Source organism: Schistocerca gregaria, chromosome X (genome assembly GCF_023897955.1).
Source record: "Schistocerca gregaria isolate iqSchGreg1 chromosome X, iqSchGreg1.2, whole genome shotgun sequence".
NCBI lineage: Eukaryota > Metazoa > Arthropoda > Insecta > Orthoptera > Acrididae > Schistocerca > Schistocerca gregaria.
Genome location: NC_064931.1, coordinates 853,513,945 through 853,538,972, shown reverse-complemented (window position 1 = coordinate 853,538,972; position 25,028 = coordinate 853,513,945). Strand labels below are relative to the sequence as shown.

Below are 25,028 nucleotides of genomic sequence, written 5' to 3'. Positions count from 1 at the left end.
TTATATATAAAGAGGACCCTACAAATTATAGAAAAACATCCACATAGTATTACAGCCAGGCTGTATCGACTCCTACAGCCAGAAAATTTACGTCCACCCATAAATATATGCGGAATTAATTATAAATTGAAATATATTCGCCAGTTCTTTTTAGAGATTAGCTACATGGACAGTATTGTCACGAATCCACAATCAAGGAATTGCAGGAAATTAATGGAACTCTTAACAACGAAAGAACATGTCAACAAAATGGAGTGCAGATATCCCGACAAAGACTGGAAAAGAATTTGGAAAAATATTAGTAATCGTGAACTGTCTTCCGACATTCAGGCAACCTGGTACCGAGTTGTTAATAACGTAGTTTCCACTAACGAAAAGTTGCACTCCATTGGTCTTAGTGACACGATTGTGTGCACCCGATGTGACGCAGTTGACACATTGATCCACCGCTTTCTCTGTGGCGGATACGCCGAAATATGGAGGGGACTCCAACGGCGGGTAGCCTTTATAACCAGAACTGTTAGTACTGAGATCAATGTTGAAAAATTACTCTTCCCCGATGGTGTTTTCTTCCCTGTCCAGAAAACCAATGCTGTGTTGTGGTTGTTTGGCAATTATGTACATTACGTTATATCTGAACACGGCAATGACCGTGTTTTAGAATACGAATTATACGAACGAGCAAAATATTATCAGATATGTACGCACAGGGACCACAAAAAAACTTTTGGTAACATGTTACACATTCTGTTTCAGAGACAAGGGATTGGATAAACATCTTAATAGCCCTCGTCTACGAAAAATGTAGTCACAGGCCAAAGTAGGGGATCGCTGTTGAGGGTGAAGTACGGTGGGGACTTCGTGTGCCCCAGGGCCGCTACGGTAGCCGTGAAGGCCTCGGACAGAACCCCGAAACGGCACTGCGGCTTCACACTTACTGCTGGATGAACCCCATATCTCCAGCAACTACTTTCATCTATGATGATTTTCCAGGATCTCGGTAATATCGGAAGGTGGTTTCGTTGCACACAATGCAGTGGAAGCTTCTTGCACGTGTTCCTCAGTTACAATCTTTCTATTTTTGTTTAATTTTTTCAGTATGAAGCAAGAGTGACAATTTATTAATTCCCAAGAAGCCTTAATTTTTCAATTTTCAGTTCTACGGAGGAGAAGCCTCACATGGCGAAGAAGCCAAACATCATTTCATTTCCCTAACTGTCACAGTAAATTTGAAAAAAAATCTGTCGATATAGCATAGAATCTCGCCGAAGAAGGCATAAAAGGAGAGCGACTGGATGGGCTGTGTGGGGAGAAGGGAGGCCCAAAAAAAAAAAAAAAAGTTGGTAGAGCACTTGGCCGCGTAAGGCAAAGGTCCCGAGTTCGAGTCTCGGTCGGGCACACAGTTTTAATCTGCCAGGAAGTTTCATATCAGCGCACACTCCGCTGCAGAGTGAAAATCTCATTGTGGAAACATCCCCCAGGCTGTGGCTAAGCCATGTCTCCACAGTATCCTTTCTTTCAGGAGTGCTAGTTCTGCATGTCTCGCAGAAGAGCTTCTGTAAAGTTTGGAAGGTAGGTGACGGATTCTGGCAGAAGTAAAGCTGTTAGTACCGGGCGTGGGTTGTGCTTCGGTAGCTCAGTTGGTAGAGCATTTGCCCGCGAAAGGCAAAGGTCCCGAGTTCGAGTCACGGTCGGGCACACAGGTTTAATCTGCCACGAAGTTTCATATCAGTGCACACTCCGCTGCAAAGTGAAAATCTCATTGTGGAAACATCCCCCAGGCTGTGGCTAAGCCATGTCTCCACAGTATCCTTTCTTTCAGGAGTGCTAGTTCTGCATGTCTCGCAGAAGAGCTTCTGTAATGTTTGGAAGGTAGGAGACGGATACTGGCAGAAGTAAAGCTGTGAGTACCGGGCGTGGGTCGTGCTTCGGTAGCTCAGTTGGTAGAGCACTTGCCCGCGAAAGGCAAAGGTCCTGAGTTCGAGTCTCGGTCGGCCACAGAGTTTTAATCTGCCAGGAAGTTTCATATCAGCGCACACTCCACTGCAGAGTGAAAATCTCATTGTGGAAACATCCCCCAGGCTGTGGCTAAGCCATGTCTCCACAGTATCCTTTCTTTCAGGAGTGCTAGTTCTGCATGTCTCGCAGAAGAGCTTCTGTAAAGTTTGGAAGGTAGGAGACGGATACTGGCAGAAGTAAAGCTGTGAGTACATGGCGTGGGTTGTGCTTCGGTAGCTCAGTTGGTAGAGCACTTGCCCGCGAATGCCAAAGGTCCCGAGTTCGAGTCTCGGTCGGGCCACAGTTTTAATCTGCCAGGAAGTTTCAAATCAGCGCACACTCCGCTGCAGAGTGAAAATCTCATTCTGGAAACATCCCCCAGGCTGTGGCTAAGCCATGTCTCCACAGTATCCTTTCTTTCAGGAGTGCTAGTTCTGCATGTCTCGCAGAAGAGCTTCTGTAAAGTTTGGAAGGTAGGAGACGGATACTGGCAGAAGTAAAGCTGTGAGTACCGGGCGTGGGTCGTGCTTCAGTAGCTCACATGGTAGAGCAATCGCCCGCGAAAGGCTAAGGTCCCGAGTTCGAGTCTCGGTCGGGCACACAGTTTTAATCTGCCAGGAAGTTTCATATCAGCGCACACTCCACTGCAGAGTGAAAATCTCATTCTGGAAACATCCCCCAGGCTGTGGCTAAGCCATGTCTCCACAGTATCCTTTTTTTCATGAATGCTAGTTCTGCATGTCTCGCAGAAGTGCTTCTGTAAAGTTTGGAAGGTAGGAGACGGATCCTGGCAGAAGTAAAGCTGTGAGTACCGGGCGTGGGTTGTGCTTCGGTAGCTCAGTTGGTAGAGCACTTGCCCGCGAAAGGCAAAGGTCCCGAGTTCGAGTCTCGGTCGGGCACACAGTTTTAATCTGCCAGGAAGTTTCATATCAGCGCACACTCCACTGCAGAGTGAAAATCTTATTCTGGAAACATCCCCCAGGCTGTGGCTAAGCCATGTCCCCACAGTATCCTTTCTTTCAGGAGTGCTAGTTCTGCATGTCTCGCAGAAGTGCTTCTGTAAAGTTTGGAAGGTAGGAGACGGATCCTGGCAGAAGTAAAGCTGTGAGTACCAGGCGTGGGTCGTGCTTCGGTAGCTCAGTTGGTAGAGCACTTGCCCGCGAAAGGCAAAGGTCCCGAGTTCGAGTCTCGGTCGGTAACACAGTTTTAATCTGCCAGGAAGTTTCATATCAGCGCACACTCCGCTGCAGAGTGAAAATCTCATTCTGGAAACATCCCCCAGGCTGTGGCTAAGCCATGTCTCCACAGTATCCTTTCTTTCAGGAGTGCTAGTTCTGCATGTCTCGCAGAAGTGCTTCTGTAAAGTTTCGAAGGTAGGAGACGGATACTGGCAGAAGTAAAGCTGTGAGTACCGGGCGTGGATCGTGCTTCGGTAACTCAGTTGGTAGAGCACTTGGCCGCGTAAGGCAAAGGTCCCGAGTTCGAGTCTCGGTCGGGCACACAGTTTTAATCTGCCAGGAAGTTTCATATCAGCGCACACTCCGCTGCAGAGTGAAAATCTCATTGTGGAAACATCCCCCAGGCTGTGGCTAAGCCATGTCTCCACAGTATCCTTTCTTTCAGGAGTGCTAGTTCTGCATGTCTCGCAGAAGAGCTTCTGTAAAGTTTGGAAGGTAGGAGACGGATTCTGGCAGAAGTAAAGCTGTTAGTACCGGGCGTGGGTTGTGCTTCGGTAGCTCAGTTGGTAGAGCATTTTCCCGCGAAAGGCAAAGGTCCCGAGTTCGAGTCTCGGTCGGGCATACAGGTTTAATCTGCCAATAAGTTTCATATCAGTGCACACTCCGCTGCAAAGTGAAAATCTCATTGTGGAAACATCCCCCAGGCTGTGGCTAAGCCATGTCTCCACAGTATCCTTTCTTTCAGGAGTGCTAGTTCTGCATGTCTCGCAGAAGAGCTTCTGTAAAGTTTGGAAGGTAGGAGACTGATTATGGCAGAAGTAAAGCTGTGAGTACCGGGCGTGGGTCGTGCTTCGGTAGCTCAGTTGGTAGAGCACTTGCCCGCGAAAGGCAAAGTTCCTGAGTTCGAGTCTCGGTCGGGCACACAGTTTTAATCTGCCAGGAAGTTTCATATCAGCGCACACTCCGCTGCGGAGTGAAAATCTCATTCTGGAAACATCCCCCAGGCTGTGGCTAAGCCATGTCTCCACAGTATCCTTTCTTTCAGGAGTGCTAGTTCTGCATGTCTCGCAGAAGTGCTTCTGTAAAGTTTGGAAGGTAGGAGATGGATACTGGCAGAAGTAAAGCTGTGAGTACCGGGCGTGGGTCGTGCTTCGCTAGCTCAGTTGGTAGAGCATTTGCCCGCGAAAGGCAAAGGTCCCGAGTTCGAGTCTCAGTCAGGCACACAGGTTTAATCTGCCAGGAAGTTTCATATTAGTGCACACTCCACTGCAGAGTGAAAATCTCATTGTGGAAACATCCCCCAGGCTGTGGCTAAGCCATGTCTCCACAGTATCCTTTCTTTCAGGAGTGCTAGTTCTGCATGTCTCGCAGAAGAGCTTCTGTAAAGTTTGGAAGGTAGGAGACGGATTCTGGCAGAAGTAAAGCTGTGAGTACCGGGGGTGGGTCGTGCTTCGGTAGCTCAGTTGGTAGAGCACTTGCCCGCGAAAGGCGAAGGTCCCAAGTTCGAGTCTCGGTCGGGCACACAGTTTTAATCTGCCAGGAAGTTTCATATCAGCGCACACTCCGCTGCAGAGTGAAAATCTCATTCTGGAAACATCCCCCAGGCTGTGGCTAAGCCATGTCTCCACAGTATCCTTTCTTTCAGGAGTGCTAGTTCTGCATGTCTCGCAGAAGAGCTTCTGTAAAGTTTGGAAGGTAGGAGACGGATACTGGCAGAAGTAAAGCTGTGAGTAGCGGGCGTGGGTCGTGCTTGGGTAGCTCAGTTGGTAGAGCACTTGCCCGCGAAAGGCAAAGGTCCCGAGTTCGAGTCTCGGTCGGGCACACAGTTTTAATCTGCCAGGAAGTTTCATATCAGCTCACACTCCACTGCAGAGTGAAAATCTTATTCTGGAAACATCCCCCAGGCTGTGGCTAAGCCATGTCTCCACAGTATCCTTTCTTTCAGGAGTGCTAGTTCTGCATGTCTCGCAGAAGTGCTTCTGTAAAGTTTGGAAGGTAGGAGACGGATACTGGCAGAAGTAAAGCTGTGAGTACCGGGCGTGGATCGTGCTTCGGTAGCTCAGTTGGTAGAGCACTTGCCCGCGAAAGGCAAAGGTCCCGAGTTCGAGTCTCGGTCGGGCACATAGTTTTAATCTGCCAGGAAGTTTCATATCAGCGCACACTCCGCTGCAGAGTGAAAATCTCATTGTGGAAACATCCCCCAGGCTGTGGCTAAGCCATGTCTCCACAGTATCCTTTCTTTCAGGAGTGCTAGTTCTGCATGTCTCGCAGAAGAGCTTCTGTAAAGTTTGGAAGGTAGGAGACGGATTCTGGCAGAAGTAAAGCTGTTAGTACCGGGCGTGGGTTGTGCTTCGGTAGCTCAGTTGGTAGAGCATTTGCCCGCGAAAGGCAAAGGTCCCGAGTTCGAGTCTTGGTCGGGCACACAGGTTTAATCTGCCAGGAAGTTTCATATCAGTGCACACTCCGCTGCAAAGTGAAAATCTCATTGTGGAAACATCCCCCAGGCTGTGGCTAAGCCATGTCTCCACAGTATCCTTTCTTTCAGGAGTGCTAGTTCTGCATGTCTCGCAGAAGAGCTTCTGTAATGTTTGGAAGGTAGGAGACGGATACTGGCAGAAGTAAAGCTGTGAGTACCGGGCGCGGGTCGTGCTTCGGTAGCTCAGTTGGTAGAGCACTTGCCCGCGAAAGGCAAAGGTCCTGAGTTCGAGTCTCGGTCGGGCACACAGTTTTAATCTGCCAGGAAGTTTCATATCAGCGCACACTCCGCTGCAGAGTGAAAATCTCATTCTGGAAACATCCCCCAGGCTGTGGCTAAGCCATGTCTCCACAGTATCCTTTCTTTCAGGAGTGCTAGTTCTGCATGTCTCGCAGAAGAGCTTCTCTAAAGTTTGGAAGGTAGGAGACGGATACTGGCAGAAGTAAAGCTGTGAGTACCGGGCGTGGGTCGTGCTTCGGTAGCTCAGTTGGTAGAGCACTTGCCCGCGAAAGGCAAAGGTCCTGAGTTCGAGTCTCGGTCGGGCCACAGTTTTAATCTGCCAGGAAGTTTCATATCAGCGCACACTCCGCTGCAGAGTGAAAATCTCATTGTGGAAACATCCCCCAAGCTGTGGCTAAGCCATGTCTCCACAGTATCCTTTCTTTCAGGAGTGCTAGTTCTGCATGTCTCGCAGAAGAGCTTCTGTAAAGTTTGGAAGGTAGGAGACGGATTCTGGCAGAAGTAAAGCTGTGAGTACCGGGCGTGGGTCGTGCTTCGCTAGCTCAGTTGGTAGAGCATTTGCTCGCGAAAGGCAAAGGTCCCGAGTTCGAGTCTCAGTCAGGCACACAGGTTTAATCTGCCAGGAAGTTTCATATTAGTGCACACTCCGCTGCAGAGTGAAAATCTCATTGTGGAAACATCCCCCAAGCTGTGGCTAAGCCATGTCTCCACAGTATCCTTTCTTTCAGGAGTGCTAGTTCTGCATGTCTCGCAGAAGAGCTTCTGTAAAGTTTGGAAGGTAGGAGACGGATTCTGGCAGAAGTAAAGCTGTGAGTACCGGGCGTGGATCGTGCTTCGGTAGCTCAGTTGGTAGAGCACTTGCCCGCGAAAGGCAAAGGTCCCGAGTTCGAGTCTCGGTCGGGCACACAGTTTTAATCTGCCAGGAAGTTTCATATCAGCGCACACTCCGCTGCAGAGTGAAAATCTCATTCTGGAAACATCCCCCAGGCTGTGGCTAAGCCATGTCTCCACAGTATCCTTTCTTTCAGGAGTGCTAGTTCTGCATGTCTCGCAGAAGAACTTCTGTAAAGTTTGGAAGGTAGGAGACGGATACTGGCAGAAGTAAAGCTGTGAGTAGCGGGCGTGGGTCGTGCTTGGGTAGCTCAGTTGGTAGAGCACTTGCCCGCAAAAGGCAAAGGTCCCGAGTTCGAGTCTCGGTCGGGCACACAGTTTTAATCTGCCAGGAAGTTTCATATCAGTGCACACTCCGCTGCAGAGTGAAAATCTCATTCTGGAAACATCCCCCAGGCTGTGGCTAAGCCATGTCTCCACAGTACCCTTTCTTTCAGGAGTGCTAGTTCTGCATGTCTCGCAGAAGAGCTTCTGTAAAGTTTCGAAGGTAGGAGACGGATACTGGCAGAAGTAAAGCTGTGAGTACCGGGCGTGGATCGTGCTTGGGTAGCTCAGTTGGTAGAGCACTTGCCCGCGAAAGGCAAAGGTCCCGAGTTCGAGTCTCGGTCGGGCACACAGTTTTAATCTGCCAGGAAGTTTCATATCAGCGCACACTCCGCTGCAGAGTGAAAATCTCATTGTGGAAACATCCCCCAGGCTGTGGCTAAGCCATGTCTCCACAGTATCCTTTCTTTCAGGAGTGCTAGTTCTGCATGTCTCGCAGAAGAGCTTCTGTAATGTTTGGAAGGTAGGAGACGGATACTGGCAGAAGTAAAGCTGTGAGTACCGGGCGTGGGTCGTGCTTCGGTAGCTCAGTTTGTAGAGCACTTGCCCGCGAAAGGCAAAGGTCCTGAGTTCGAGTCTCGGTCGGGAACACAGTTTTAATCTGCCAGGAAGTTTCATATCAGCGCACACTCCACTGCAGAGTGAAAATCTCATTGTGGAAACATCCCCCAGGCTGTGGCTAAGCCATGTCTCCACAGTATCCTTTCTTTCAGGAGTGCTAGTTCTGCATGTCTCGCAGAAGAGCTTCTGTAAAGTTTGGAAGGTAGGAGACGGATACTGGCAGAAGTAAAGCTGTGAGTAGCGGGCGTGGGTCGTGCTTGGGTAGCTCAGTTGGTAGAGCACTTGCCCGCGAAAGGCAAAAGTCCCGAGTTCGAGTCTCGGTCGGGCACACAGTTTTAATCTGCCAGGAAGTTTCATATCAGCTCACACTCCACTGCAGAGTGAAAATCTTATTCTGGAAACATCCCCCAGGCTGTGGCTAAGCCATGTCTCCACAGTATCCTTTCTTTCAGGAGTGCTAGTTCTGCATGTCTCGCAGAAGTGCTTCTGTAAAGTTTGGAAGGTAGGAGACGGATACTGGCAGAAGTAAAGCTGTGAGTACCGGGCGTGGATCGTGCTTCGGTAGCTCAGTTGGTAGAGCACTTGCCCGCGAAAGGCAAAGGTCCCGAGTTCGAGTCTCGGTCGGGCACACAGTTTTAATCTGCCAGGAAGTTTCATATCAGCGCACACTCCGCTGCAGAGTGAAAATCTCATTGTGGAAACATCCCCCAGGCTGTGGCTAAGCCATGTCTCCACAGTATCCTTTCTTTCAGGAGTGCTAGTTCTGCATGTCTCGCAGAAGAGCTTCTGTAAAGTTTGGAAGGTAGGAGACGGATTCTGGCAGAAGTAAAGCTGTTAGTACCGGGCGTGGGTTGTGCTTCGGTAGCTCAGTTGGTAGAGCATTTGCCCGCGAAAGGCAAAGGTCCCCAGTTCGAGTCTTGGTCGGGCACACAGGTTTAATCTGCCAGGAAGTTTCATATCAGTGCACACTCCGCTGCAAAGTGAAAATCTCATTGTGGAAACATCCCCCAGGCTGTGGCTAAGCCATGTCTCCACAGTATCCTTTCTTTCAGGAGTGCTAGTTCTGCATGTCTCGCAGAAGAGCTTCTGTAATGTTTGGAAGGTAGGAGACGGATACTGGCAGAAGTAAAGCTGTGAGTACCGGGCGCGGGTCGTGCTTCGGTAGCTCAGTTGGTAGAGCACTTGCCCGCGAAAGGCAAAGGTCCTGAGTTCGAGTCTCGGTCGGGCACACAGTTTTAATCTGCCAGGAAGTTTCATATCAGCGCACACTCCGCTGCAGAGTGAAATTCTCATTCTGGAAACATCCCCCAGGCTGTGGCTAAGCCATGTCTCCACAGTATCCTTTCTTTCAGGAGTGCTAGTTCTGCATGTCTCGCAGAAGAGCTTCTGTAAAGTTTGGAAGGTAGGAGACTGATTCTGGCAGAAGTAAAGCTGTGAGTACCTGGCGTGGGTTGTGCTTCGGTAGCTCAGTTGGTAGAGCACTTGCCCGCGAATGGCAAAGGTCCCGAGTTCGAGTCTCGGTCGGGCCACAGTTTTAATCTGCCAGGAAGTTTCATATCAGCGCACACTCCGCTGCAGAGTGAAAATCTCATTCTGGAAACATCCCCCAGGCTGTGGCTAAGCCATGTCTCCACAGTATCCTTTCTTTCAGGAGTGCTAGTTCTGCATGTCTCGCAGAAGAGCTTCTGTAAAGTTTGGAAGGTAGGAGACGGATACTGGCAGAAGTAAAGCTGTGAGTACCGGGCGTGGGTCGTGCTTCGGTAGCTCAGTTGGTAGAGCACTTGCCCGCGAAAGGCAAAGGTCCCGAGTTCGAGTCTCGGTCGGGCCACAGTTTTAATCTGCCAGGAAGTTTCATATCGGCGCACACTCCGCTGCAGAGTGAAAATCTCATTGTGGAAACATCCCCCAAGCTGTGGCTAAGCCATGTCTCCACAGTATCCTTTCTTTCAGGAGTGCTAGTTCTGCATGTCTCGCAGAAGAGCTTCTGTAAAGTTTGGAAGGTAGGAGACGGATTCTGGCAGAAGTAAAGCTGTGAGTACCGGGCGTGGGTCGTGCTTCGGTAGCTCAGTTGGTAGAGCATTTGCTCGCGAAAGGCAAAGGTCCCGAGTTCGAGTCTCAGTCAGGCACACAGGTTTAATCTGCCAGGAAGTTTCATATTAGTGCACACTCCGCTGCAGAGTGAAAATCTCATTGTGGAAACATCCCCCAAGCTGTGGCTAAGCCATGTCTCCACAGTATCCTTTCTTTCAGGAGTGCTAGTTCTGCATGTCTCGCAGAAGAGCTTCTGTAAAGTTTGGAAGGTAGGAGACGGATTCTGGCAGAAGTAAAGCTGTGAGTACCGGGGGTGGGTCGTGCTTCGGTAGCTCAGTTGGTAGAGCACTTGCCCGCGAAAGGCAAAGGTCCCGAGTTCGAGTCTCGGTCGGGCACACAGTTTTAATCTGCCAGGAAGTTTCATATCAGCGCACACTCCGCTGCAGAGTGAAAATCTCATTCTGGAAACATCCCCCAGGCTGTGGCTAAGCCATGTCTCCACAGTATCCTTTCTTTCAGGAGTGCTAGTTCTGCATGTCTCGCAGAAGAACTTCTGTAAAGTTTGGAAGGTAGGAGACGGATACTGGCAGAAGTAAAGCTGTGAGTACCGGGCGTGGATCGTGCTTCGGTAGCTCAGTTGGTAGAGCACTTGCCCGCGAAAGGCAAAGGTCCCGAGTTCGAGTCTCGGTCGGGCACACAGTTTTAATCTGCCAGGAAGTTTCATATCAGGGCACACTCCGCTGCAGAGTGAAAATCTCATTGTGGAAACATCCCCCAGGCTGTGGCTAAGCCATGTCTCCACAGTACCCTTTCTTTCAGGAGTGCTAGTTCTGCATGTCTCGCAGAAGAGCTTCTGTAAAGTTTCGAAGGTAGGAGACGGATACTGGCAGAAGTAAAGCTGTGAGTACCGGGCGTGGATCGTGCTTCGGTAGCTCAGTTGGTAGAGCACTTGCCCGCGAAAGGCAAAGGTCCCGAGTTCGAGTCTCGGTCGGGCACACAGTTTTAATCTGCCAGGAAGTTTCATATCAGCGCACACTCCGCTGCAGAGTGAAAATCTCATTGTGGAAACATCCCCCAGGCTGTGGCTAAGCCATGTCTCCACAGTATCCTTTCTTTCAGGAGTGCTAGTTCTGCATGTCTCGCAGAAGAGCTTCTGTAATGTTTGGAAGGTAGGAGACGGATACTGGCAGAAGTAAAGCTGTGAGTACCGGGCGTGGGTCGTGCTTCGGTAGCTCAGTTTGTAGAGCACTTGCCCGCGAATGGCAAAGGTCCTGAGTTCGAGTCTCGGTCGGGAACACAGTTTTAATCTGCCAGGAAGTTTCATATCAGCGCACACTCCGCTGCAGAGTGAAAATCTCATTGTGGAAACATCCCCCAGGCTGTGGCTAAGCCATGTCTCCACAGTATCCTTTCTTTCAGGAGTGCTAGTTCTGCATGTCTCGCAGAAGAGCTTCTGTAAAGTTTGGAAGGTAGGAGACGGATACTGGCAGAAGTAAAGCTGTGAGTACCGGGCGCGGGTCGTGCTTCGGTAGCTCAGTTGGTAGAGCACTTGCCCGCGAAAGGCAAAGGTCCCGAGTTCGAGTCTCGGTCGGGCCACAGTTTTAATCTGCCAGGAAGTTTCATATCGGCGCACACTCCGCTGCAGAGTGAAAATCTCATTGTGGAAACATCCCCCAAGCTGTGGCTAAGCCATGTCTCCACAGTATCCTTTCTTTCAGGAGTGCTAGTTCTGCATGTCTCGCAGAAGAGCTTCTGTAAAGTTTGGAAGGTAGGAGACGGATTCTGGCAGAAGTAAAGCTGTGAGTACCGGGCGTGGGTAGTGCTTCGGTAGCTCAGTTGGTAGAGCATTTGCTCGCGAAAGGCAAAGGTCCCGAGTTCGAGTCTCAGTCAGGCACACAGGTTTAATCTGCCAGGAAGTTTCATATTAGTGCACACTCCGCTGCAGAGTGAAAATCTCATTGTGGAAACATCCCCCAAGCTGTGGCTAAGCCATGTCTCCACAGTATCCTTTCTTTCAGGAGTGCTAGTTCTGCATGTCTCGCAGAAGAGCTTCTGTAAAGTTTGGAAGGTAGGAGACGGATTCTGGCAGAAATCTCATTGTGGAAACATCCCCCAAGCTGTGGCTAAGCCATGTCTCCACAGTATCCTTTCTTTCAGGAGTGCTAGTTCTGCATGTCTCGCAGAAGAGCTTCTGTAAAGTTTGGAAGGTAGGAGACGGATTCTGGCAGAAGTAAAGCTGTGAGTACCGGGGGTGGGTCGTGCTTCGGTAGCTCAGTTGGTAGAGCACTTGCCCGCGAAAGGCAAAGGTCCCGAGTTCGAGTCTCGGTCGGGCACACAGTTTTAATCTGCCAGGAAGTTTCATATCAGCGCACACTCTGCTGCAGAGTGAAAATCTCATTCTGGAAACATCCCCCAGGCTGTGGCTAAGCCATGTCTCCACAGTATCCTTTCTTTCAGGAGTGCTAGTTCTGCATGTCTCGCAGAAGAACTTCTGTAAAGTTTGGAAGGTAGGAGACGGATACTGGCAGAAGTAAAGCTGTGAGTAGCGGGCGTGGGTCGTGCTTGGGTAGCTCAGTTGGTAGAGCACTTGCCCGCAAAAGGCAAAGGTCCCGAGTTCGAGTCTCGGTCGGGCACACAGTTTTAATCTGCCAGGAAGTTTCATATCAGTGCACACTCCGCTGCAGAGTGAAAATCTCATTCTGGAAACATCCCCCAGGCTGTGGCTAAGCCATGTCTCCACAGTATCCTTTCTTTCAGGAGTGCTAGTTCTGCATGTCTCGCAGAAGAGCTTCTGTAAAGTTTCGAAGGTAGGAGACGGATACTGGCAGAAGTAAAGCTGTGAGTACCGGGCGTGGATCGTGCTTCGGTAGCTCAGTTGGTAGAGCACTTGCCCGCGAAAGGCAAAGGTCCCGAGTTCGAGTCTCGGTCGGGCACACAGTTTTAATCTGCCAGGAAGTTTCATATCAGGGCACACTCCGCTGCAGAGTGAAAATCTCATTGTGGAAACATCCCCCAGGCTGTGGCTAAGCCATGTCTCCACAGTACCCTTTCTTTCAGGAGTTCTAGTTCTGCATGTCTCGCAGAAGAGCTTCTGTAAAGTTTCGAAGGTAGGAGACGGATACTGGCAGAAGTAAAGCTGTGAGTACCGGGCGTGGATCGTGCTTCGGTAGCTCAGTTGGTAGAGCACTTGCCCGCGAAAGGCAAAGGTCCCGAGTTCGAGTCTCGGTCGGGCACACAGTTTTAATCTGCCAGGAAGTTTCATATCAGCGCACACTCCGCTGCAGAGTGAAAATCTCATTGTGGAAACATCCCCCAGGCTGTGGCTAAGCCATGTCTCCACAGTATCCTTTCTTTCAGGAGTGCTAGTTCTGCATGTCTCGCAGAAGAGCTTCTGTAAAGTTTGGAAGGTAGGAGACGGATACTGGCAGAAGTAAAGCTGTGAGTAGCGGGCGTGGGTCGTGCTTGGGTAGCTCAGTTGGTAGAGCACTTGCCCGCGAAAGGCAAAGGTCCCGAGTTCGAGTCTCGGTCGGGCACACAGTTTTAATCTGCCAGGAAGTTTCATATCAGCGCACACTCCGCTGCAGAGTGAAAATCTCATTGTGGAAACATCCCCCAGGCTGTGGCTAAGCCATGTCTCCACAGTATCCTTTCTTTCAGGAGTGCTAGTTCTGCATGTCTCGCAGAAGAGCTTCTGTAAAGTTTGGAAGGTAGGAGACGGATTCTGGCAGAAGTAAAGCTGTGAGTACCTGGCGTGGGTTGTGCTTCGGTAGCTCAGTTGGTAGAGCACTTGCCCGCGAATGGCAAAGGTCCCGAGTTCGAGTCTCGGTCGGGCCACAGTTTTAATCTGCCAGGAAGTTTCATATCAGCGCACACTCCGCTGCAGAGTGAAAATCTCATTCTGGAAACATCCCCCAGGCTGTGGCTAAGCCATGTCTCCACAGTATCCTTTCTTTCACGAGTGCTAGTTCTGCATGTCTCGCAGAAGAGCTTCTCTAAAGTTTGGAAGGTAGGAGACGGATTCTGGCAGAAGTAAATCTGTGAGTACCAGGCGTGGGTCGTGCTTCGGTAGCTCAGTTGGTAGAGCACTTGCCCGCGAAAGGCAAAGGTCCCGAGTCCGAGTCTCGGTCGGGCTCACAGTTTTAATCTGCCAGGAAGTTTCATATTAGTGCACACTCCGCTGCAGAGTGAAAATCTCATTGTGGAAACATCCCCCAAGCTGTGGCTAAGCCATGTCTCCACAGTATCCTTTCTTTCAGGAGTGCTAGTTCTGCATGTCTCGCAGAAGAGCTTCTGTAAAGTTTGGAAGGTAGGAGACGGATTCTGGCAGAAGTAAAGCTGTGAGTACCGGGGTGGGTCGTGCTTCGGTAGCTCAGTTGGTAGAGCACTTGCCCGCGAAAGGCAAAGGTCCCGAGTTCGAGTCTCGGTCGGGCACACAGTTTTAATCTGCCAGGAAGTTTCATATCAGCGCACACTCCGCTGCAGAGTGAAAATCTCATTCTGGAAACATCCCCCAGGCTGTGGCTAAGCCATGTCTCCACAGTATCCTTTCTTTCAGGAGTGCTAGTTCTGCATGTCTCGCAGAAGAACTTCTGTAAAGTTTGGAAGGTAGGAGACGGATACTGGCAGAAGTAAAGCTGTGAGTAGCGGGCGTGGGTCGTGCTTGGGTAGCTCAGTTGGTAGAGCACTTGCCCGCAAAAGGCAAAGGTCCCGAATTCGAGTCTCGGTCGGGCACACAGTTTTAATCTGCCAGGAAGTTTCATATCAGTGCACACTCCGCTGCAGAGTGAAAATCTCATTGTGGAAACATCCCCCAGGCTGTGGCTAAGCCATGTCTCCACAGTATCCTTTCTTTCAGGAGTGCTAGTTCTGCATGTCTCGCAGAAGAGCTTCTGTAAAGTTTGGAAGGTAGGAGACGGATACTGGCAGAAGTAAAGCTGTGAGTACCGGGCGTGGATCGTGCTTCGGTAGCTCAGTTGGTAGAGCACTTGCCCGCGAAAGGCAAAGGTCCCGAGTTCGAGTCTCGGTCGGGCACACAGTTTTAATCTGCCAGGAAGTTTCATATCAGCGCACACTCCGCTGCAGAGTGAAAATCTCATTGTGGAAACATCCCCCAGGCTGTGGCTAAGCCATGTCTCACAGTATCCTTTCTTTCAGGAGTGCTAGTTCTGCATGTCTCGCAGAAGAGCTTCTGTAATGTTTGGAAGGTAGGAGACGGATACTGGCAGAAGTAAAGCTGTGAGTACCGGGCGTGGGTCGTGCTTCGGTAGCTCAGTTTGTAGAGCACTTGCCCGCGAAAGGCAAAGGTCCTGAGTTCGAGTCTCGGTCGGGAACACAGTTTTAATCTGCCAGGAAGTTTCATATCAGCGCACACTCCACTGCAGAGTGAAAATCTCATTCTGGAAACATCCCCCAGGCTGTGGCTAAGCCATGTCTCCACAGTATCCTTTCTTTCAGGAGTGCTAGTTCTGCATGTCTCGCAGAAGAGCTTCTGTAAAGTTTGGAAGGTAGGAGACGGATACTGGCAGAAGTAAAGCTGTGAGTACCTGGCGTGGGTTGTGCTTCGGTAGCTCAGTTGGTAGAGCACTTGCCCGCGAATGGCAAAGGTCCCGAGTTCGAGTCTCGGTCGGGCCACAGTTTTAATCTGCCAGGAAGTTTCATATCAGCGCAAACTCCGCTGCAGAGTGAAAATCTCATTCTGGAAACATCCCCCAGGCTGTGGCTAAGCCATGTCTCCACAGTATCCTTTCTTTCAGGAGTGCTAGTTCTGCATGTCTCGCAGAAGAGCTTCTCTAAAGTTTGGAAGGTAGGAGACGGATACTGGTAGAAGTAAATCTGTGAGTACCAGGCGTGGGTCGTGCTTCGGTAGCTCAGTTGGTAGAGCACTTGCCCGCGAAAGGCGAAGGTCCCGAGTTCGAGTCTCGGTCGGGCTCACAGTTTTAATCTGCCAGGAAGTTTCATATCAGCGCACACTCCACTGCAGAGTGAAAATCTCATTGTGGAAACATCCCCCAGGCTGTGGCTAAGCCATGTCTCCACAGTATCCTTTCTTTCAGGAGTGCTAGTTCTGCATGTCTCGCAGAAGAGCTTCTGTAAAATTTGGAAGGTAGGAGACGGATTCTGGCAGAAGTAAAGCTGTTAGTACCGGGCGTGGGTTGTGCTTCGGTAGCTCAGTTGGTAGAGCATTTGCCCGCGAAAGGCAAAGGTCCCCAGTTCGAGTCTTGGTCGGGCACACAGGTTTAATCTGCCAGGAAGTTTCATATCAGTGCACACTCCGCTGCAAAGTGAAAATCTCATTGTGGAAACATCCCCCAGGCTGTGGCTAAGCCATGTCTCCACAGTATCCTTTCTTTCAGGAGTGCTAGTTCTGCATGTCTCGCAGAAGAGCTTCTGTAATGTTTGGAAGGTAGGAGACGGATACTGGCAGAAGTAAAGCTGTGAGTACCGGCCGTGGATCGTGCTTCGGTAGCTCAGCTGGTAGAGCACTTGCCCGCGAAAGGCAAAGGTCCTGAGTTCGAGTCTCGGTCGGGCACGCAGTTTTAATCTGCCAGGAAGTTTCATATCAGCGCACACTCCGCTGCAGAGTGAAATTCTCATTGTGGAAACATCCCCCAGGCTGTGGCTAAGCCATGTCTCCACAGTATCCTTTCTTTCAGGAGTGCTAGTTCTGCATGTCTCGCAGAAGAGCTTCTGTAAAGTTTGGAAGGTAGGAGACGGATACTGGCAGAAGTAAAGCTGTGAGTACCGGGCGTGGGTCGTGCTTCGGTAGCTCACATGGTAGAGCTCTTGCCCGCGAAAGGCAAAGGTCCCGAGTTCGAGTCTCGGTCGGGCTCACAGTTTTAATCTGCCAGGAAGTTTCATATCAGCGCACACTCCGCTGCAGAGTGAAAATCTCATTCTGGAAACATCCCCCAGGCTGTGGCTAAGCCATGTCTCCACAGTATCCTTTCTTTCAGGAGTGCTAGTTCTGCATGTCTCGCAGAAGAGCTTCTGTAAAGTTTGGAAGGTAGAAGACGGATTCTGGCAGAAGTAAAGCTGTGAGTACCGGGCGTGGGTCGTGCTTCGCTAGCTCAGTTGGTAGAGCATTTGCTCGCGAAAGGCAAAGGTCCCGAGTTCGAGTCTCAGTCAGGCACACAGGTTTAATCTGCCAGGAAGTTTCATATTAGTGCACACTCCGCTGCAGAGTGAAAATCTCATTGTGGAAACATCCCCCAAGCTGTGGCTAAGCCATGTCTCCACAGTATCCTTTCTTTCAGGAGTGCTAGTTCTGCATGTCTCGCAGAGGAGCTTCTGTAAAGTTTGGAAGGTAGGAGACGGATTCTGGCAGAAGTAAAGCTGTGAGTACCGGGGGTGGGTCGTGCTTCGGTAGCTCAGTTGGTAGAGCACTTGCCCGCGAAAGGCAAAGGTCCCGAGTTCGAGTCTCGGTCGGGCACACAGTTTTAATCTGCCAGGAAGTTTCATATCAGCGCACACTCCGCTGCAGAGTGAAAATCTCATTCTGGAAACATCCCCCAGGCTGTGGCTAAGCCATGTCTCCACAGTATCCTTTCTTTCAGGAGTGCTAGTTCTGCATGTCTCGCAGAAGAGCTTCTCTAAAGTTTGGAAGGTAGGAGACGGATACTGGCAGAAGTAAAGCTGTGAGTAGCGGGCGTGGGTCGTGCTTGGGTAGCTCAGTTGGTAGAGCACTTGCCCGCAAAAGGCAAAGGTCCCGAGTTCGAGTCTCGGTCGGGCACACAGTTTTAATCTGCCAGGAAGTTTCATATCAGCTCACACTCCACTGCAGAGTGAAAATCTTATTCTGGAAACATCCCCCAGGCTGTGGCTAAGCCATGTCTCCACAGTATCCTTTCTTTCAGGAGTGCTAGTTCTGCATGTCTCGCAGAAGTGCTTCTGTAAAGTTTCGAAGGTAGGAGACGGATACTGGCAGAAGTAAAGCTGTGAGTACCGGGTGTGGATCGTGCTTCGGTAGCTCAGTTGGTAGAGCACTTGCCCGCGAAAGGCAAAGGTCCCGAGTTCGAGTCTCGGTCGGGCACACAGTTTTAATCTGCCAGGAAGTTTCATATCAGCGCACACTCCGCTGCAGAGTGAAAATCTCATTGTGGAAACATCCCCCAGGCTGTGGCTAAGCCATGTCTCCACAGTATCCTTTCTTTCAGGAGTGCTAGTTCTGCATGTCTCGCAGAAGAGCTTCTGTAAAGTTTCGAAGGTAGGAGACGGATACTGGCAGAAGTAAAGCTGTGAGTACCGGGCGTGGATCGTGCTTCTGTAGCTCAGTTGGTAGAGCACTTGCCCGCGAAAGGCAAAGGTCCCGAGTTCGAGTCTCGGTCGGGCACACAGTTTTAATCTGCCAGGAAGTTTCATATCAGCGCACACTCCGCTGCAGAGTGAAAATCTCATTGTGGAAACATCCCCCAGGCTGTGGCTAAGCCATGTCTCCACAGTATCCTTTCTTTCAGGAGTGCTAGTTCTGCATGTCTCGCAGAAGAGCTTCTGTAATGTTTGGAAGGTAGGAGACGGATACTGGCAGAAGTAAAGCTGTGAGTACCTGGCGTGGGTTGTGCTTGGGTAGCTCAGTTGGTAGAGCACTTGCCCGCGAATGGCAAAGGTCCCGAGTTCGAGTCTCGGTCGGGCCACAGTTTTAATCTGCCAGGAAGTTTCATATCAGCGCACACTCCGCTGCAGAGTGAAAATCTCATTCTGGAAACATCCCCCAGGCTGTGGCTAAGCCATGTCTCCACAGTATCCTTTCTTTCAGGAGTGCTAGTTCTGCATGTCTCGCAGAAGAGCTTCTCTAAAGGTCCCGAGTTCGAGTCTCGGTCGGGCCACAGTTTTAATCTGCCAGGAAGTTTCATATCAGCGCACACTCCGCTGCAGAGTGAAAATCTCATTCTGGAAACATCCCCCAGGCTGTGGCTAAGCCATGTCTCCACAGTATCCTTTCTTTCAGGAGTGCTAGTTCTGCATGTCTCGCAGAAGAGCTTCTCTAAAGTTTGGAAGGTAGGAGACGGATACTGGCAGAAGTAAATCTGTGTGTACCAGGCGTGGGTCGTGCTTCGGTAGCTCAGTTGGTAGAACACTTGCCCGCGAAAGGCAAAGGTCCCGAGTTCGAGTCTCGGTCGGGCTCACAGTTTTAATCTGCCAGGAAGTTTCATATCAGCGCACACTCCGCTGCAGAGTGAAAATCTCATTCTGGAAACATCCCCCAGGCTGTGGCTAAGCCATGTCTCCACAGTATCCTTTCTTTCAGGAGTGCTAGTTCTGCATGTCTCGCAGAAGAGCTTCTGTAAAGTTTGGAAGGTAGGAGACGGATTCTGGCAGAAGTAAAGCTGTTAGTACCGGGCGTGGGTTGTGCTTCGGTAGCTCAGTTGGTAGAGCACTTGCCCGCGAAAGGCAAAGGTCCCGAGTTCGAGTCTCGGTTGGGCACACAGTTTTAATCTGCCAGGAAGTTTCATATCAGCGCACACTTCGCTGCAGAGTGAAAATCTCATTCTGGAAACATCCCCCAGGCTGTGGCTAAGCCATGTCTCCACAGTATCCTTTCTTTCAGGAGTGCTAGTTCTGCATGTCTCGCAGAAGAGCTTCTGTAAAGTTTGGAAGGTAGGAGACGGATACTGGCAGAAGTAAAGCTGTGAGTAGCGGGCGTGGGTCGTGCTTGGGTAGCTCAGTTGGTAGAGCACTTGCCCGCGAAAGGCAAAGGTCCCGAGTTCGAGTCTCGGTCGGGCACACAGTTTTAATCTGCCAGGAAGTTTCATATTAGCTCACACTCCACTGCAGAGTGAAAATCTTATTCTGGAAACATCCCCCAGGCTGTGGCTAAGCCATGTCTCCACAGTATCCTTTCTTTCAGGAGTGCTAGTTCTGCATGTCTCGCAGAAGTGCTTCTGTAAAGTTTGGAAGGTAGGAGACGGATCCTGGCAGAAGTAAAGCTGTGAGTACCAGGCGTGGGTCGTGCTTCGGTAGCTCAGTTAGTAGAGCACTTGCCCGCGAAAGGCAAAGGTCCCGAGTTCGAGTCTCGGTCGGGCACACAGTTTTAATCTGCCAGGAAGTTTCATATCAGCGCACACTCCGCTGCAGAGTGAAAATCTCATTGTGGAAACATCCCCCAGGCTGTGGCTAAGCCATGTCTCCACAGTATCCTTTCTTTCAGGAGTGCTAGTTCTGCATGTCTCGCAGAAGAGCTTCTGTAATGTTTGGAAGGTAGGAGACGGATACTGGCAGAAGTAAAGCAGTGAGTACCGGGCGTGGGTCGTGCTTCGGTAGCTCAGTTGGTAGAGCACTTGCCCGCGAAAGGCAAAGGTCCTGAGTTCGAGTCTCGGTCGGGCACACAGTTTTAATCTGCCATGAAGTTTCATATCAGCGCACACTCCACTGCAGAGTGAAAATCTCATTCTGGAAACATCCCCCAGGCTGTGGCTAAGCCATGTCTCCACAGTATCCTTTTTTTCAGGAGTGCTAGTTCTGCATGTCTCGCAGAAGAGCTTCTGTAAAGTTTGGAAGGTAGGAGACGGATACTGGCAGAAGTAAAGCTGTGAGTACCTGGCGTGGGTTGTGCTTCGGTAGCTCAGTTGGTAGAGCACTTGCCCGCGAATGGCAAAGGTCCCGAGTTCGAGTCTCGGTCCGGCCACAGTTTTAATCTGCCAGGAAGTTTCATATCAGCGCACACTCCGCTTCAGAGTGAAAATCTCATTCTGGAAACATCCCCCAGGCTGTGGCTAAGCCATGTCTCCACAGTATCCTTTCTTTCAGGAGTGCTAGTTCTGCATGTCTCGCAGAAGAGCTTCTCTAAAGTTTGGAAGGTAGGAGACGGATACTGGCAGAAGTAAAGCTGTGAGTACCGGGCGTGGGTCGTGCTTGGGTAGCTCAGTTGGTAGAGCACTTGCCCGCGAAAGGCAAAGGTCCCGAGTTCGAGTCTCGGTCGGGCTCACAGTTTTAATCTGCCAGGAAGTTTCATATCAGCGCACACTCCGCTGCAGAGTGAAAATCTCATTGTGGAAACATCCCCCAGGCTGTGGCTAAGCCATGTCTCCACAGTATCCTTTCTTTCAGGAGTGCTAGTTCTGCATGTCTCGCAGAAGAGCTTCTGTAAAGTTTGGAAGGTAGGATACGGATACTGGCAGAAGTACAGCTGTGAGTACCGGGCGTGGGTCGTGCTTCGGTATCTCACTTGGTAGAGCAATCGCCCGCTAAAGGCAAAGGTCCCAAGTTCGAGTCTCGGTCGGGCACACAGTTTTAATCTGCCAGGAAGTTTCATATCAGCGCACACTCCGCTGCAGAGTGAAAATCTCATTCTGGAAACATCCCCCAGGCTGTGGCTAAGACATGTCTCCACAGTATCCTTTCTTTCAGGAGTGCTAATTCTACATGTCTCGCAGAAGAGCTTCTGTAAAGTTTGGAAGGTAGGAGACGGATACTGGCAGAAGTAAAGCTGTGAGTACCGGGCGTGGGTCATGCTTCGGTAGCTCAGTTGGTAGAGCACTTGCCCGCGAAAGGCAAAGGTCCCGAGTTCGAGTCTCGGTCGGGCACACAGTGTTAATCTGCCAGGAAGTTTCATATCAGCGCACACTCCGCTGCAGAGTGAAAATCTCATTCTGGAAACATCCCCCAGGCTCTGGCTAAGCCATGTCTCCACAGTATCCTTTCTTTCAGGAGTGCTAGTTCTGCATGTCTCGCAGAAGAGCTTCTCTAAAGTTTGGAAGGTAGGAGACGGATACTGGCAGAAGTAAAGCTGTGAGTACCGGGCGTGGGTCGTGCTTCGGTAGCTCACATGGTAGAGCAATCGCCCGCGAGGGGCTAAGGTCCCGAGTTCGAGTCTCGGTCGGGCACACAGTTTTAATCTGCCAGGAAGTTTCATATCAGCGCACACTCCACTGCAGAGTGAAAATCTCATTCTGGAAACATCCCCCAGGCTGTGGCTAAGCCATGTCTCCACAGTATCCTTTCTTTCAGGAGTGCTAGTTCTGCATGTCTCGCAGAAGTGCTTCTGTAAAGTTTGGAAGGTAGGAGACGGATCCTGGCAGAGGTAAAGGTGTGTGTACCAGGCGTGGGTCGTGCTTCGGTAGCTCAGTTGGTAGAGCACTTGCCCGCGAAAGGCAAAGGTCCCGAGTTCGAGTCTCGGTCGGTCACACAGTTTTAATCTGCCAGGAAGTTTCATATCAGCGCACACTCCGCTGCAGAGTGAAAATCTCATTCTGGAAACATCCCCCGGGCTGTGGCTAAGCCATGTCTCCACAGTATCCTTTTTTTCAGGAGTGCTAGTTCTGCATGTCTCGCAGAAGTGCTTCTGTAAAGTTTCGAAGGTAGGAGACGGATACTGGCAGAAGTAAAGCTGTGAGTACCGGGCGTGGGTCGTGCTTCGGTAGCTCAGTTGGTAGAGCACTTGCCCGCGAAAGGCAAAGGTCCCGAGTTCGAGTCTCGGTCGGTCACACAGTTTTAATCTGCCAGGAAGTTTCAGATCAGCGCACACTCCGCTGCAGAGTGAAAATCTCATTCTGGAAACATCCCCCAGGCTGTGGCTAAGCCATGTCTCCACAGTATCCTTTCTTTCAGGAGTGCTAGTTCTGCATGTCTCGCAGAAGAGCTTCTGTAAAGTTTGGAAGGTAGGAGACGGATTCTGGCAGAAGTAAAGCTGTTAGTACCGGGGGTGGGTCGTGCTTCGGTAGCTCAGTTGGTAGAGCATTTGCCCGCGAAAGGCAAAGGTCCCGAGTTCGAGTCTCGGTCGGGCACACAGGTTTAATCTGCCAGGAAGTTTCATATCAGTGCACACTCCGCTGCAGAGTGAAAATCTCATTGTGGAAACATCCCCCAGGCTGTGGCTAAGCCATGTCTCCACAGTATCCTTTCTTTCAGGAGTGCTAGTTCTGCATGTCTCGCAGAAGAGCTTCTGTAAAGTTTGGAAGGTAGGAGACGGATACTGGCAGAAGTAAAGCTGTGAGTACCGGGCGTGGGTCGTGCTTCGGTAGCTCAGTTGGTAGAGCACTTGCCCGCGAAAGGCAAAGGTCCTGAGTTCGAGTCTCGGTCGGGCACACAGTTTTAATCTGCCAGGAAGTTTCATATCAGCGCACACTTCGCTGCAGAATGAAAATCTCATTCTGGAAACATCCCCCAGGCTGTGGCTAAGCCATGTCTCCACAGTATCCTTTCTTTCAGGAGAGCTAGTTCTGCATGTCTCGCAGAAGAGCTTCTGTAAAGTTTGGAAGGTAGGAGACGGATACTGGCAGAAGTAAAGCTGTGAGTACTGGGCGTGGGTCGTGCTTCGGTAGCTCAGTTGGTAGAGCACTTGCCCGCGAAAGGCAAAGGTCCGGAGTTTGAGTCTCGGTCGGGCTCACAGTTTTAATCTGCCAGGAAGTTTCATATCACCGCACACTCCGCTGCAGAGTGAAAATCTCATTGTGGAAACATCCCCCAGGCTGTGGCTAAGCCATGTCTCCACAGTATTCTTTCTTTCAGGAGTGCTAGTTCTGCATGTCTCGCAGAAGAGCTTCTGTAAAGTTTGGAAGTTAGGAGACGGATACTGGCAGAAGTAAAGCTGTGAGTACCGGGGGTGGGTCGTGCTTCGGTAGCTCAGTTGGTAGAGCACTTGCCCGCGAAAGGCAAAGGTCCCGAGTTCGAGTCTCGGTCGGGCACACAGTTTTAATCTGCCAGGAAGTTTCATATCAGCGCACACTCCGCTGCAGAGTGAAAATCTCATTGTGGAAACATCCCCCAGGCTGGGGCTAAGCCATGTCTCCACAGTATCTTTTCTTTCAGGAGTGCTAGTTCTGCATGTCTCGCAGAAGAGCTTCTCTAAAGTTTGGAAGGTAGGAGACGGATACTGGCAGAAGTAAAGCTGTGAGTACCGGGCGTGGGTCGTGCTTCGGTAGCTCAGTTGGTAGAGCACTTGCTCGCGAAAGGCAAAGGTCCCAAGTTCGAGTCTCGGTCGGGCACACAGTTTTAATCTGCCAGGAAGTTTCATATCAGCGCACACTCCGCTGCAGAGTGAAAATCTCATTCTGGAAACATCCCCCAGGCAGTGGCTAAGCCATGTCTCCACAGTATCCTTTCTTTCAGGAGTGCTAGTTCTGCATGTCTCGCAGAAGAGCTTCTGTAAAGTTTGGAAGGTAGGAGACGGATACTGGCAGAAGTAAAGCTGTGAGTACCGGGCGTGTGTCATGCTTCGGTAGCTTAGTTGGTAGAGCACTTGCCTGGGAAAGGCAAAGGTCCCGAGTTCGAGTCTCGGTCGGGCACACAGTTTTAATCTGCCCGAAGTTTCATATCAGCGCACACTCCGCTGCAGAGTGCAAATCTCGTTCTGGTACTATGTGTGTTACTTGTGTTTTAGTTAATAACATCATACCATTTGAGTGTGTCACGTTGACAATATACAAACAAAAGTGATACATCTATGTATATGGAAGGAGCATATAATAAGGTATTTATTTTGGATAATGACATCATGATAGATCTCCCTGCACACCATACCATGTCTCAACCTAACAGTTCTTCTCTATAGCACCAGTATTCTCTTGAAGTGTGCAGTTGGTGACATAATTTGCAAGACCCCTCACATCATCATAATTCTGAGCTGTACAGCGTTACTGTCTTTTAATACAGTTAACATGCAAGGGGGCGAAGTCATAACAATATATTGTCCACAGGTGTGAAATTGAAAAATCATCCAAACATGGTCAGGTTCTTTTAGATAACGTCAGAGACAATATTGGTGCTGATTTATTTCTTATTTTTACTTCTGTGGTTAATAAACTGACAAAAACACACTATTTAGTGTGCACTGTACTAATTTAAATACTTACAACTTATCATGATAACTGAATAATTTGAGGAAATCAGCCACCCAGTTGTGTGTATATAAGTTTATTAACAACCATTACAAAATTATGTTCTTCAGAATTACATGGACCTATTTAGGAATTTTTTGTGTTGCACTAAAAAAGAATTATCAAGGTGTAAAGGATGTACAAGACTACTGGATAAAAATATAATAAACAAATATTACTTGCACATAATGTCATTCATTGGCAATGACAAATTTCAGAGCAAAGAAACTAATGTCAAGTAACATGGTGTGCGTGACCATCGGTAAAACCAAATAAAATCTATCAAAATAGATTACTGTTGGAGCTTGGCTAAGTGTAAAAGTATTCATCTTAAAATGTACACAAAATTAAAAGGCAACGAAATGACACATATGTGATTGGTGTCATACAGTGACTGACAAAGTTATCGCAGTACACAAAATGGGAAACATAGGTGGGTGGTGCATCTGCATGGAAACATATGCACATAGCAACAGATAAAATGTGAACTATCAATCGCCATGTTATATCGAAAAGGGG

At 49.9% G+C, this 25,028-nt stretch overlaps 19 non-coding genes across 19 annotated transcripts; all 19 read left to right on the top strand.

The window, feature by feature from the left end:
- The first annotated feature begins 2,823 nt into the window (after nt 1-2,823).
- On the top strand, nt 2,824-2,898 carry Trnas-cga (transfer RNA serine (anticodon CGA)). The gene has a single exon. It is a non-coding gene; the product is annotated as a tRNA-Ser (tRNA).
- A 2,325-nt stretch (nt 2,899-5,223) lies between these two features.
- On the top strand, nt 5,224-5,298 carry Trnas-cga (transfer RNA serine (anticodon CGA)). Its single transcript has one exon. It is a non-coding gene; the product is annotated as a tRNA-Ser (tRNA).
- A 1,424-nt stretch (nt 5,299-6,722) lies between these two features.
- On the top strand, nt 6,723-6,797 carry Trnas-cga (transfer RNA serine (anticodon CGA)). Its single transcript has one exon. It is a non-coding gene; the product is annotated as a tRNA-Ser (tRNA).
- Nucleotides 6,798-8,222: 1,425 nt separating this feature from the next.
- On the top strand, nt 8,223-8,297 carry Trnas-cga (transfer RNA serine (anticodon CGA)). Its single transcript has one exon. It is a non-coding gene; the product is annotated as a tRNA-Ser (tRNA).
- A 1,125-nt stretch (nt 8,298-9,422) lies between these two features.
- On the top strand, nt 9,423-9,496 carry Trnas-cga (transfer RNA serine (anticodon CGA)). The gene has a single exon. It is a non-coding gene; the product is annotated as a tRNA-Ser (tRNA).
- Nucleotides 9,497-10,020: 524 nt separating this feature from the next.
- On the top strand, nt 10,021-10,095 carry Trnas-cga (transfer RNA serine (anticodon CGA)). The gene has a single exon. It is a non-coding gene; the product is annotated as a tRNA-Ser (tRNA).
- Nucleotides 10,096-10,320: 225 nt separating this feature from the next.
- Trnas-cga (transfer RNA serine (anticodon CGA)) lies at nt 10,321-10,395 on the top strand. Its single transcript has one exon. It is a non-coding gene; the product is annotated as a tRNA-Ser (tRNA).
- Nucleotides 10,396-10,620: 225 nt separating this feature from the next.
- Nucleotides 10,621-10,695, top strand: Trnas-cga (transfer RNA serine (anticodon CGA)). The gene has a single exon. It is a non-coding gene; the product is annotated as a tRNA-Ser (tRNA).
- Nucleotides 10,696-11,221: 526 nt separating this feature from the next.
- On the top strand, nt 11,222-11,295 carry Trnas-cga (transfer RNA serine (anticodon CGA)). The gene has a single exon. It is a non-coding gene; the product is annotated as a tRNA-Ser (tRNA).
- Nucleotides 11,296-11,958: 663 nt separating this feature from the next.
- Trnas-cga (transfer RNA serine (anticodon CGA)) lies at nt 11,959-12,033 on the top strand. The gene has a single exon. It is a non-coding gene; the product is annotated as a tRNA-Ser (tRNA).
- A 525-nt stretch (nt 12,034-12,558) lies between these two features.
- Nucleotides 12,559-12,633, top strand: Trnas-cga (transfer RNA serine (anticodon CGA)). Its single transcript has one exon. It is a non-coding gene; the product is annotated as a tRNA-Ser (tRNA).
- Nucleotides 12,634-12,858: 225 nt separating this feature from the next.
- Trnas-cga (transfer RNA serine (anticodon CGA)) lies at nt 12,859-12,933 on the top strand. Its single transcript has one exon. It is a non-coding gene; the product is annotated as a tRNA-Ser (tRNA).
- A 1,123-nt stretch (nt 12,934-14,056) lies between these two features.
- On the top strand, nt 14,057-14,131 carry Trnas-cga (transfer RNA serine (anticodon CGA)). Its single transcript has one exon. It is a non-coding gene; the product is annotated as a tRNA-Ser (tRNA).
- Nucleotides 14,132-14,656: 525 nt separating this feature from the next.
- Trnas-cga (transfer RNA serine (anticodon CGA)) lies at nt 14,657-14,731 on the top strand. The gene has a single exon. It is a non-coding gene; the product is annotated as a tRNA-Ser (tRNA).
- A 2,323-nt stretch (nt 14,732-17,054) lies between these two features.
- Trnas-cga (transfer RNA serine (anticodon CGA)) lies at nt 17,055-17,129 on the top strand. The gene has a single exon. It is a non-coding gene; the product is annotated as a tRNA-Ser (tRNA).
- A 525-nt stretch (nt 17,130-17,654) lies between these two features.
- Nucleotides 17,655-17,729, top strand: Trnas-cga (transfer RNA serine (anticodon CGA)). Its single transcript has one exon. It is a non-coding gene; the product is annotated as a tRNA-Ser (tRNA).
- Nucleotides 17,730-21,144: 3,415 nt separating this feature from the next.
- Trnas-cga (transfer RNA serine (anticodon CGA)) lies at nt 21,145-21,219 on the top strand. The gene has a single exon. It is a non-coding gene; the product is annotated as a tRNA-Ser (tRNA).
- A 1,125-nt stretch (nt 21,220-22,344) lies between these two features.
- Trnas-cga (transfer RNA serine (anticodon CGA)) lies at nt 22,345-22,419 on the top strand. Its single transcript has one exon. It is a non-coding gene; the product is annotated as a tRNA-Ser (tRNA).
- Nucleotides 22,420-23,244: 825 nt separating this feature from the next.
- Nucleotides 23,245-23,319, top strand: Trnas-cga (transfer RNA serine (anticodon CGA)). Its single transcript has one exon. It is a non-coding gene; the product is annotated as a tRNA-Ser (tRNA).
- The last annotated feature ends 1,709 nt before the right edge of the window (nt 23,320-25,028 follow it).